This window comes from Triturus cristatus, chromosome 1_2, assembly GCF_964204655.1.
Source record: "Triturus cristatus chromosome 1_2, aTriCri1.1, whole genome shotgun sequence".
NCBI lineage: Eukaryota > Metazoa > Chordata > Amphibia > Caudata > Salamandridae > Triturus > Triturus cristatus.
This window is the reverse complement of record NC_140580.1, coordinates 57,882,365-57,894,957: the sequence shown is the minus strand read 5'-3', so window position 1 is coordinate 57,894,957 and position 12,593 is coordinate 57,882,365.

Genomic DNA, 12,593 nt, shown 5'->3' with positions numbered 1-12,593 from the left:
AGGGCCTTGGTCACGAGGCAAGTGAGGAGGAGGAGGAGGAGGAGGAGGAGGACATCCGGAGTCAGCTCATACGCATCTTCTTCTCATAATGGTGAGTCTCTGGTTCTGAGTGTGCACGCTTGGAGCCTTGTGTGGCATGTGTTGCAATGTGTGTGTCCAGCTGACTGTATGCTAAGTGACTTAGAGGTGTGTTCTGATGTGTCACTCGAGTGATGATGTCATTCCACACATTTTAGCTGACACACTCAGTTTTCAACTAGTATGGTGTCAACCTTATTCATGTAGAGTACATGACCATGCATGCGGATGACTGTCTTTTTCCTGACTTCTTGTGTGTCTGTCATCCCCAGGTAGTTGCGCATGCTGTCTGCTCGTGGCATCGTTGTGCTCCTGCTATTCCTCATGAGTATTGCAACGTGTGCTGAATCAGCGTTACATGCATGGACATGGTGAGATGTCTCCTTTGGGTAAGGATTGCAGCAAGCCATTTTGAGTGTGGTAGTTGTTTGGAATGTGTGGGCACTGCTCCTGTGCAGGTTTTGTCACTATGCATACATGTCGACTCACCATGGGGCACATGACATGTAGCATGACACACATGATCGTGACAGTCATCTGTAATGGGATTGTGGATTGTGATGAAGGCATCAATGTGTGTAAAACTTCCCTATGAAACATACAGGATGCTACGGGTGGACATAGTGTGGGACATCCCCATAAGAGACTCAATGGGGAATTGCAGCCTCTCCGTGTGCAGCAGGGGATGTTTGGCTCACCCCCTTCACTTGTGTGCCAGTCCAATGGATTTACAGCATCTGTGGTGCGAAGGGGGTGTCCAGTGTAGGTCCCACATGTTCATCCAAAAGACCTGTGTGTCTGTTCATATTGATGCATTTCCATAGGTGTGAGGCTGAGTAATAAAGGTGTTCCTCACCCTCCAAGTCAATGCAGGTCTCTTGCCACTGTGCATGCGGCATCTCTGGCATAGTTGTCAAAGATTGTGCATATGAGTCTATGTGTAGATTAGCAACCTGCATGCTGTTCTTCATGTATTTGATTCTCTATTGTGCATGGAGTCCATGGCTGTGTATGTGTTTTGGCATGTTGGTCCCCACAACGGGCCGTCAACACCTGCTGAGGGTGTGTTTCCTGTGCGCAGCTCACCCTTCAGTTTCATAATCCGGTGTCAGTCATCTTTGGTGATTGTGCATCCTTTGTCTCTGGGTGTGCCATGGAAAACCGGACACTCCTTCCTTTACATACACCTGTTGCAGTGGTCCTTTCTGACATCCTAGTCTTTGGGTGGAACTTGTGGCATAGTTTCCAGGACATGCCGCCTGCTGATGCTGACCCTGCAGCAAGGGCACACAAAGTTTCCGGATTTGGCAACACACACACATCAAAGATGCTCCTCCCTTCCTCCCTCAACCCATTCTTTTGCCTGTCATCAGCTTGTCTGTGCCACAGTTGCGGCCACACGGTGCCGAAGGCTGGACCGTCTGCACATGCAACGTGCACATTGCACGACCCTCAGGTCCTTGCATGACCCAAATCACACTACAGTGTGATGTTGCTGACACCCTCTAAGCAATGTCCATCCACAAATCTCCTGCCTGCTCTCAGGCATACACTAAGCGCACACACAATACCTTTGCATGATGAGTGTGCAACTCCGACTGCCTACACAGCGCTGCCACGCCTTCCAGGTCCTGTCACACCAACCAAGTCATGTCCCTCCTACTCCCCACCGGCTCTGTACCCCAGCAAGGCCATGGGAGTGGGACTCAAGGCTTCTGCATGTAGTATGGTGTCGTCGTCAGGCACATGGCACAGGTATCATCTCTCAGCGTGTCAATCTACAATGTGTCCAGGACCCCCCTCTCCACCATCACATGTGCACACAACCTCATCATCAACTCGTATGCCATTGACAGCCAGGTGCTCCTCACCCTCACCAAGGACGCAGACATTGCCAGTTCCAATATTCAAGATTGCATGAGACCCACTGATGAATGGCAAAACATCAGCCACCTGAGGCAGGACTTGTACAGAACTGAGGTCAACATCTGAGGATTGTCCCCTTACAGCTGGGTCAACTGCTTGTGTCCCACCCGCAAAAGCCCTGCACAAGCACCCATTGTCCACGCACACAAGATGGTGTGCATCATGGATTGCTTGCTCAAATTTGCCATGGTAATCACCAGCATCTGTGCCTCAGACTGCAACACCCTCTGCATTATGCACATGATCCCCAGATAGATCCACTCCAAGGAAAGACGGACCATCTACCAGGTCCACGACAACATCCGTGTCAAATACTGCCCTGCCCTCTACGGAGCAGGCACATCCAAACTCCCAGGAAACTTGTCCACATCCAGGGTGCATCTGCACACCTCAGCTTCAACATCCGGCGCACCAGCCACATCAACGTCCAGCAGAGATAGCTGCAATGGATCACTGTCTGCTGCAGGATGACCTTCACACTACACACCCACAATCAGGAGGCAGGCCACAACCCCGAACCAAAACCAACCTTGTACCACTGTCATCCGAGACCCCGTTGGGCCATCTCCGTGCATCCAACCTTGCCCTGGACACCATTCTTCACATCCACCTTACTCCAGCATGCAGGACATAGTCCTCCCACCTGGCCACACATACCTGGGACTCCCTCCCCGGGAACCTCCACATGAGCCATGACCTCTGCACCTTAATGATACTCTTCCAAATAGGCCTGTCCGCACACTATTGCAAGCCCCCCCCCCCCCCCCCTCAGCAGCTTGAGGACATCACAGGTGAGTATTGTGCTCCATGTCTGCATTGAATGATACATTGTGACCCATGTGTGTCCTGTGCCAGACTCAGATCCCAGGGTATGGTTGGGTGGAGTTAGTTCAACACTCAGGCATAGTTTGACATTTACACACACATATGTTGTGGACTAATGCAAAATGACAGCAACATCTCATGAAAAAATAAAGATTTTTATTTACGGTGGGGTACGTGTTTTGGTAGATAAACTAAGGTGCTCTACCGGGTGCATAGAATCCAAAGTTCACAGGGGGAGATGGGATCCTTTGCTTTGGAAGTCATCAGAGTCCAGACCACAGTGTTGGTCATCATTGGTCAGACTGTGACCAGCAAGTCCATGTGGCAGAGAATGTCATTGGATGAGGTGCTGCTGTTGCGCCAGAGGGCCAGGTGCCAGGCCAGGTTACCTGGGAGATGTGGATGGTCCGCTGACTCTCACGGTCTTTTCCGTGCATGACCCAACTTCCTGGGGGGACCCTCAGATGCAGGCCTTGACGATGCTTGTGATGCTCCGTCGGACGAATCCTCCTCCTCCTCCCTCCCTGTGGCTGATGGTGGTCTTCGCCTGGTGGCACAGGGAGGGTTGCCCATGTTGTCGGCGATCCGACGGAGTGAACGGCTCATGTCCATTTGCACCGGCAGGAGCTCAGCCAGTCTTGCCTCCATCCGTCCTTGTTGCATGTTGCTCGGCCTGCAGCTTCTTCATCTCGTCGAGGGTCCCCTTCATCTCTGTGAGGCTCGACACTACCTGGCTGATGCCCCTGGTGTCACGCCAGTATGTGTCCAGGATGTGGCGTATGTGTGACATACCGGTTCCCTCAGCTGGCTGGTCAGGTAAGCGCCTCTGCCTGCCTCCACTCCCACCACCCCTGCCCACACGAGCCTGGCCTGCCGTTGTGGGCACATCGGGTCTACGGGACCCCTGAGGGATGGCATTTGCGGGGTTGTCTGCCTCCTCCTGGGTGCCCGGAGAACCTTGTCCCTCCTGGTCAGACTGGCTCTGTTGTTCAGTGCGAGCAGGGCTCCTGGGTGTCTCCTGGGATGTGGCAGGAATGGGGTGGGGGTTGGCACAGATGTACCTGACGCAGCTGCTGCAGGGGCTTGGGCACCAGAGGGGACAGGTTGGTCGGGGTCATCCACGGAGTGGTGAGAGTCGTCGCTGCCGGTGGGATCATCTTCACGCTGAGCCCTGTGTGTGAGAGAGAGACAATGTTAATGCTGTTTCATGCCACATCCATGTTTCATACATATTCAAGTTGTCACAGTTCCTCCAGGTAGTTGGATGTGCCTAGCATTCCTCTCAATGTACACTTGGGGATGGGTATGTTGCGGGGGACAGATTGATATGTTCTACTGAGTGTTTAACCAGTAGAATTTTGGCTAGGATGCTTATTTGGCTATGGATTGGTCTTGTTGTGTCACATGTCCATTGTGAGAGTGGGTAAATCCGTTGCCTGCCCCGGGGGTGTGTGCTTGTGTAAGGGGGGGGTGTGACCGGGCGTGCTGTTGGGTGTAGTGTGATTTGTCATTGGGTCTCCCAGGTGATGTGTCTGTCCCCTCATGGTGCATGCTGGCATGACAGTGAGTGTGAGTTCCTGTGCTAGATATCTGAGCTTGTGGAGTTGGTGTTTGAGTGTACAGTGGTCACAGGAGGGCCTTGTGCTGCATACAGCAGGGCCAAGTGTCAGCTACCTTGTCAGTACTTTGCCAGTCCCTGTGCATTGGACATGGTGCATGGGTATGTACCTAGGCCATATGGGCTGAGGGCATTGGTGTCTGCTTCTGAGTTGCACAATGTGTTGTGTGAGCCCCACCCTCCCAGCATCCCGGACATCCAGTCTTGGGTTTGTGGTTGGTGTGGCCTGGGACATGGCATTGCCTTTATTTGTGAATGGGGCATGGAGACATTAGTGGCATGAGTGTGGTTTTTGAGTGTGGTTGTGTGCGGTGAGGGCTTGGGGGAAGTTGCGTGCATTTAGTGTATTTGTGGTGTGGATGCCATTCCCCCATGTTACGTGAGTTGTTTGTGTACTCACCAGGCTCTGCGACTCCTTTGACTCCGTGTACTCCCCCTGGCGGAAGCATGGCCATCACCTTCTCCTCCCAGGGATAGTAATGTATGGGTCTGCGGGGCAGCCCACCTCCAGGGAATGTTACTCTGGGCGTATTCCTCATTCATTTTCCTCTTGACTCCCCTGCGCAGATCGTACCACCTGCCTTGGCATTCATGCCTGGTCCTTCGGATGGGTGCAACAGCATTCACCTTATCGACGATCCTCTGCCACAGGCTAGTTTTTTGGGCTATGCTGGTCTGTCTGACCAATGTTCAAAACAGCTGTGGCTCGACTCTGATGACTTCGTTGACAAGGAGGTCCAGCTCCGCCCTTGTGAACTTTGGATTCTTGTCTGTGGGCATGGTGTGGGGTATGGGTGTGGATGGTTGTGGGTGTGTGGGTGTGAATGTGACGGTGTGTGTGTGAATGTGAAGAGGGGGTGTTTGTGAAGGAGGTTGTGTGAAGGTGTGTAAGTTAAGGTGTAGTTAAGGTGTAAGTAAGGTGCAGTTGTTTGTCTGTGGGGTCTGTCAGCAGTGGGTCTGTTGCAAAGGCTCATGGGTTGTGTGTGTTGGCCCTTTTTATTGGTCCATTTGTGGGTGTGGCTGTGTTTGAAATTTTGGTGGGTGTGTTATAAGAGGTGGTTGTGATTTAGGGCCTCTGTTTGCCTGTTTGGATGTGCCAGGTCAGTCATTGGGATGTATTTTGTCATGTAGACGTGTTTTGTGGTGTTGTGCGAGTCGAATTGACCCTCCTTGTGCTGTTTTACAGTGTCCTGGTTCTGTACGAGTCTTTTTCGCGTAGGTAAGGTCCGTACATACGCGATGCTGGGTGAGGGTGCTGGGGTATGGTGTCGGGGTACGGTGCGTACAGGTACGGGGCTTGGGTATGGGCCTGGTGTGCGGCGTGTACAGGTGGGGGGCTGGGGTACGGTGTTGGGGTACGGTGCGTACAGGTACGGGGCTGGGGTACATGTTGGGGTACGGTACGTACAGGTGCGGGGCTGGGGTACGGTGTTGGTGTACGGTGCATACAGGTACGGGGCTGGGGTACGGGCCTGGGGTGCGGCGCGTACAGGTGGGGGGCTGGGGTACCTGTGTTGGGGTACGGTGCGTACAGGTGCGGGGCTGGGGTATGGGCCTGGGGTACGGTGCGTACATGTACGGGGCTGGGGTACAGGCCTGGGGTGCAGCGCGTACATGTGGGGGGCTGGAGTATGGTGTTGGGGTACAGTGCGTACAGGTACAGGGCTGGGGTACGGTGTTGGGGTACGGTGCGTACAGGTGCGGGGCTGGGGTACGGTGTTGGTGTACGGTGCGTACAGGTACGGGGCTAGGGTACGGGCCTGGGGTGCAGCACGTTCAGGTGGGGGGCTGGGGTACGGTGTTGGGGTATGGTGCCTACAGGTGCGGGGCTGGGGTATGGGCCTGGGGTATGGTGCGTACAGGTACGGGGCTGGTGTATGGGCCTGGGGTGCGGCGTGTACATGTGAGGGGCTGGGGTACGGTGTTGGGGTACGGTGCGTACAGGTACGGGGCTGGGGTATGGTGTTGGGGTACGGTGCATACTGGTGCGGGGCTGGGGTACGGTGTTGGTGTACGGTGCGTACAGGTACGGGGCTGGGGTATGGGCCTGGGGTGCGGCGCTTACAGGTGGGGGCTGGGGTACGGTGTTGGGGTACAGTGCATACAGGTGCGGGGCTGGGCTACGGTCCTGGGGTATGGTGTGTACAGGTATGGGGCTGGGGTACGCGCCTGGGGTGCGGCACGTACAGGTGGGGGGCTGGGGTATGGGCCTGGGGTACGGTGCATACAGGTGCGGGGCTGGGCTATGGTGTTGGGGTACGGTGCGTACAGGTGCGGGGCTGGGCTACGGTGTTGGGGTACGGTGCATACAGGTACGGGGCTGGGCTACGGTGTTGGGGTACGGTGCGTACAGGTGCGGGGCTGGGCTACGGTGTTGGGGTACGGTGCGTACAGGTACGGGGTTGGGAGACGGGCCTGGGATGCGGCACGTACAGGTGCAGGGCTGGGGTACGGTCCTGGGGTACGGTGCGGAGGGGGGTACGGTGCTGACATACAGGGGTACGGTGCTGACATATGCGGGGGTAGGGGGGCTGTACGACTCATATCCGGGCACAAGTTTACCCGTGTACATGTGTGCTACAGCGTTCGCTCCGTACGGGGCCTTTTACATGCGGTTGTGTATTCGGACGGGCAGTGCAGATCGTACTTGCGCGCTCGGACTTCTGTTTTACGATTTGCACGTAAAAATGTCCGGCTCCCTATCGTACACTTTTACCAACGCTATTCGGACATAAAAATTTCGGGCTCCCTCTCGTACCCTTTTCCCAACGCAATTCGTATGTATTTTTCACGTACGAATCGTACTTCGCAGTTTGTACGGTACTTGTACGATTCGCACATGAAAATATACGGATACGAGTCGTACGCAAATTTATTTTGCCGGATCGGAATCGGCACCTAAATGTTGAACATAATGAAATATATGAGCAAGTGAGACAACAGATTGACCATGGATTTCTTCATGAAAAGAAAGAATGCACATGCACCTCATTTCAACCTATACGAATGTATGTGAGTGGACAAGCTGGAACAGGAAAAAGTTTCTTAATTAAAGTAATCACCAGGTATCTGCAGAAAACAATGGACTCACATTTGTCTTGTGTTGTAACTGCTCCAACTGGGTTGGCAGCACACAACATTAAAGGAATTACATTGCATCGTTTACTCATGCTACCTGTGAGCATGAAAACAAATTGGAATATCACTTGCTATCTGGAGAAGCTTGTTTAGAAGTTTCAAGAGTACTAAAAAAAAGAAACTTCTGATTATTGATGAGGTAAGCATGGTCTCAAACTTAATGCTTGCTTTTGTACTTTTAAGAATGCAGCAAATTCTTAAAAAAGAGTATGAGGTTTTATTTGGAGGAAAACTTGTCATAGTTTTTGGAGATCTACTGCAACTTACTACCGTAAAAGGACAACCAGTATTTAAAACACTTGCACATGAAGACACCAAAAAGTCCTTGGGAAGTGTTGGAAATGTTAACATTTGGTCATATTTTGAGTACAAAGAACTCACGAAAAATATGCAACAGGCAAATGATGCTGAATATGGAAGTATTCTTCAAGATATAAGAAGTGGAGTACTGACAGAGCATGGCAAACAAGCTTTGCAAAGTCGACTACTTACAAAAAAAATTCCAAATGAAAATATACTTCCTGAAAAAATATATAAAAAAGTTGCAGAAAATAATTCTATAATCTGCTTAATGCCAACAGTGCGTGAGTGCTCTATTTTCAATGAAGAACTTTTGAAGCTAGAAAATGAGCAAATAATAAAAATGAAAGCCATTGATAAAATAGAGCATGAATGAATCACTATTATTTTGACGGACAAATTGAAAACAAAGTTGGATTCTTTAGAAAAATCTATTTCTACAACTGCAGGTTTAGAAAAGAATTTTTATGTATGTGTAAACTGTTGGGGTATTTTGCTGTGTAATTTGGATTTTGAAAAAGGGTTAGTGAATGGAGAAATGGGAAAAGTTGTTGATTTTGTGAATTAGCAAAAAAAAGATGGAATTGAATATTAAAAAATTAAATTTGATCAGATTGAAGAAGTGAAACAAATTGCTCGTTGTTCTGCTCGTTTTTTGCTTGTTAAAGATTTGTATGTACGTAGAAAACAGTTTCCTCTTTCTATGGCATATGCAGTGACTATTCATAAATCTCAAGGATTAAGTGTAGACAGTGCATTGGTGAACATTGGAAGTACCGTGTTTAAAGAGGGTATGGCATATGTTGCTTTGTCGCGAGTCCGAAGTTTATCTGGTTTGTTTTTGATTGATTGTGATGAGTCAAAGATTACTGCAGCTGCAAACTGTGTAAAAGAGTATAATAGGTTAAGAAGAGTGTATGCACCCCATTTAGGGCAATATCCTGTGTTTGAAATGCGTGTAGTAGGTCGAAAAAGAAGATATGAGAATATCTGTAGTGAAGTTATAGAGAAGGAAAAAAATCATAATAATGTTGAGATTGCAAGCAAAAAGAAAAAGGATACTGTAGAAGAGATTGTTGGCTATCAGTTTGAAAATACTTCTGGTATCAACTGCTATGTTAATGTAGTGGTCAATGTTGTTTTTTTTCTTGAAAGATTGCAAGAGCAAATTGAGGAGAATTGGGAAAAAAGATTGTGTTCCTTGTTGCATTCTGTTTATGAAAAAATTGAGAACAGATAAAACAAAAAAGGCAAAGCGTTTCTGATATTCGTAATCTTTTGGATATATGTTCTGATTCTGCACAATTTACGCAGAATATCCAACAAGATGCTCAGGAATTTCGAATGTATATGCTTACCGTATTGGAAAATGAAGGCATAGAAATTGAAAATCTTTTTGGCCTTCGTTATAAATGGGAACATCAATGTGAAAATGTAACACTGACATAGACACGGAAAGATTTATATATTTGACATTACCAGACTGTAAATCAGTGTTTTTCAATAAACTAGTTAAAGCAGTAAATCAGAACATGGACTGTATCCAATGCAACTCAGAAATGTTATCAACATTATTTATACAAATATATGGCCAATATATAATTTTAATGATGCAACGTTGTACAGCTGATGGAAGAAAATGAGATACTTTGATAAAAAAATTTGTAGCAAGTCAACTATCAATTTCAGGAAGAACTTTTGTAGCAGTAGCAATAATTTTCCATGATAGTCCTTCTACAACATCTGGACATTACACTGCGTATTTAAAATGTGAGAATGGTTGGACATATTGTAATGATGCTCAATTGGATTTTAAACAACGCTTGCCTCGCAAATTACCAAATTCCTACATAATATTTTTAAAGCCAAAGTTTTAGGAACATAATTCAGTGTATTAGGAGTATGTTCAAATGTCTTAATATGATTACTATTGGACAATTTCATTTTAAAGGATTTCAGCAATACCATTTGGCCCTGAGGAAAGGTATTCATTTGAATTATGGACTTTCTGTTGCACATTCTCACAGCATATATTTTTTAAAATTAAAACCTCATTTACAGTGTACAGAAATTATAAAAAGAATTCTTTATTGAATCATTATTTGAGTACTTTCAGATTCAAGTAAAAAGATTCGCTTAGAAGGACTATTTTAAATATATGTGTGATTTGAATGAAATGGTTTGTTATTGATGATGTATGAGTAATAGCTTATCGTATTATTTGATTTCTTTCATATTCAAGTAAGACATTTCTCTTAGAAAAAAGCATTTTACATATGGGTGATTTGCATTATATGGTTTGTTATTGAGGATGTATTTTTTGTGTAATAGATGCAGTTAAACCAAATGTGAGAGGTGGTAACCGTGAGAAAGATTTGAGAAGATTAGAATCTTCATACATAATCAAATTAAATTGTAAAATCCCGGCAGGTTTGAATATGGAGGAAGATCTGCATACTCACTTGTGAATATTTAGATTAATTTGTTCTTCTCTCCCTTTCTGAATGTTTTCAAACCATTACACGTATTTAATATTTTGTTCATTTAGTAAATTTCACACACTTTAGTTGAGCATCTGCAGGTGAAAAAGACACATATTTCGTAATTGCAATACTATTTTAATTTTAAAAATTATGTATGAATATGCAGTTTGGAAAATTTATATTTAACAGTAATTCAATTTCTGCTAATTACACGGGTCAAAATGTTCATTTTTATCATGATATTGCATTTTCAAAATGAAAACTATTAGTCTGTCTTTCAATATTCTGCAATGGTAGTTTTGCACATGTGACATGTCAATTGGGGCTTTAAAAAATGGTGGAAAACTTAACTGCAAAATGTTGGTGAACAAGCCTGCAGGACAGGCAAAACGCATCCAGCAGCTGACTATTAAAAAACGCATATTGCAGCAAGACATGGCGTCGTCATCCTTTACTTCGGTAATGGCAGTCCTGTAAATTCATCACGGATTGAGCTTGGATGATCCGGTCGGACGACGCACCCTTTGTTCAGGAGCAGCGGCGGTTGTGACCAAGCAAGAGTGTGTATATATACACTTGGGCGCTGATGAAGGCTGACAAAATTGCCGAAATGCATTCGCCGTAAAAGAAATAAAAGGCTGCTTCCAAGGTTTACCCCTGTGTGGTCTCTGCTCTTTCGTAAGGTGGAGTTTTGCTGAATTCAATTTCGTGTCAGCCAGAGACACGACACAGAGACCCCCGCAATACATGTTGGCCCTGACGTCACTGGCTTCGCTGCTACGGCGGCTTTCGTGTGGATCCAAGGTATTGGATGGACTGGGCCCGCCTTGGACTTTTTGGGAAAATTGAGGCGGTTTTGAGGTCATTGACCTCAAGCTGGGTGGCATAGACTGTCTTTGCTGCCCCCGGAGGATTGCTCCCTGAATGCCCGAGGTTGTAGCGGTTTGGGGACCCGAGGAGGCGAATTTGTTTCACTAACAAGCAGGAGAATTTGGCTGCAAACTCGTGAATTGAACCGCCATTCCCGCAGGACCATTTGGTAACATACTCCCCCTGCAACACCTATCTGGGCTCAACATCTTGCATTCTGGGTGTTGTGGTCCATACGCATTGGGTGAACTGACAACAGGTGTGATAACAACGCAAGGGGGCGGAGCGGGCCCTCAACCAATAAGAGGGCGGCAAGATGGACATTCGCGATGGTGGCAGCCTCCTGTACACTTGGGCGCTGATGAAGGCTGACAAAATTGCCGAAATGCATTCGCCGTAAAAGAAATAAAAGGCTGCTTCCAAGGTTTACCCCTGTGTGGTCTCTGCTCTTTCGTAAGGTGGAGTTTTGCTGAATTCAATTTCGTGTCAGCCAGAGACACGACACAGAGACCCCCGCAATACAAGTTGGCCCTGACGTCACTGGCTTCGCTGCTACGGCGGCTTTCGTGTGGATCCAAGGTATTGGATGGACTAGGCCCGCCTTGGACTTTTTGGGAAAATTGAGGCGGTTTTGAGGTCATTGACCTCAAGCTGGGCGGCATAGACTGTCTTTGCTGCCCCCGGAGGATTGCTCCCTGAATGCCCGAGGTTGTAGCGGCTTGGGGACCCGAGGAGGCGAATTTGTTTCACTAACAAGCAGGAGAATTTGGCTGCAAACTCGTGAATTGAACCGCCATTCCCGCAGGACCATTTGGTAACATACTCCCCCTGCAACACCTATCTGGGCTCAACATCTTGCATTCTGGGTGTTGTGGTCCATACGCATTGGGTGAACTGACAACAGGTGTGATAACAACGCAAGGGGGCGGAGCGGGCCCTCAACCAATAAGAGGGCGGCAAGATGGACATTCGCGATGGTGGCAGCCTCCTGTACACTTGGGCGCTGATGAAGGCTGACAAAATTGCCGAAATGCATTCGCCGTAAAAGAAATAAAAGGCTGCTTCCAAGGTTTACCCCTGTGTGGTCTCTGCTCTTTCGTAAGGTGGAGTTTTGCTGAATATATATATATATATATATATATATATATATACATATATATATATATATATATATATATATATATATATTATCTACTGGCGGTTGCCAGTAGATAGTTATAGTTAGGACCTATTTTCCATAGGAAATCCGCAACATTCTATTCCCAATAAGTCTGGCGCCGGTTGATGAGTCCACGTGAAATTTTCCAAACTTTTGGCCAGCTCTGCTCCGCTCCTACCCTAAAGGTTTCGCGGTG